The sequence below is a fragment of the Pteropus vampyrus genome, unplaced genomic scaffold (assembly GCF_000151845.1).
Source record: "Pteropus vampyrus isolate Shadow unplaced genomic scaffold, Pvam_2.0 Scaffold112, whole genome shotgun sequence".
Classification (NCBI taxonomy): domain Eukaryota; kingdom Metazoa; phylum Chordata; class Mammalia; order Chiroptera; family Pteropodidae; genus Pteropus; species Pteropus vampyrus.
Window position 1 is genome coordinate 3,909,503 of NW_011888893.1, and position 350 is coordinate 3,909,852.

The following is a 350-nucleotide window of genomic DNA, read 5'->3' on the forward strand; positions in this document are numbered from 1 at the left end:
CCCCCAGGAAGCTTCGGCTCCCTCAGAGCAGACACAAACACTTCGAGAAACGCACCGCCAACGCGATGGGGGGCTCCGCGTGAGAAGAGCATGCTGGCGGGGTACAGAGGAGGGAGCACCCCGAGTTCCAGGAGATGTGAGGAAGGAGCCGCATGTGAGCTGGGAGCTCCGGAACCCACATCCCGTCGCTGCAGCGGACAGTGACCAGGAGACGGGGGTGGTCAGTGACCCATGGGACAGAGGGGGCCAGCGGCGGCCTGGGAGCCGAGGACGGGGACTGCCGGGGGCTCGCAGGGCACGGCTGTCCCCGGCTGGAGTCCAATGGGTGTCCTCTTCAGCCTCTGATGCCT

General features: G+C 66.9%; 1 protein-coding gene across 1 annotated transcript in view; it reads right to left on the bottom strand.

The window, feature by feature from the left end:
• Window positions 1-13: 13 nt before the first annotated feature.
• The window catches only part of LOC105295744 (GTPase IMAP family member 6-like), a gene marked incomplete at its 5' end in the record, with an annotated part of 3,430 nt that continues 3,093 nt past the window's right edge, over window positions 14-350 (bottom strand). The window contains one exon of the mRNA XM_011365543.1: window positions 14-348. The remainder of the gene's footprint in view (window positions 349-350) is intronic.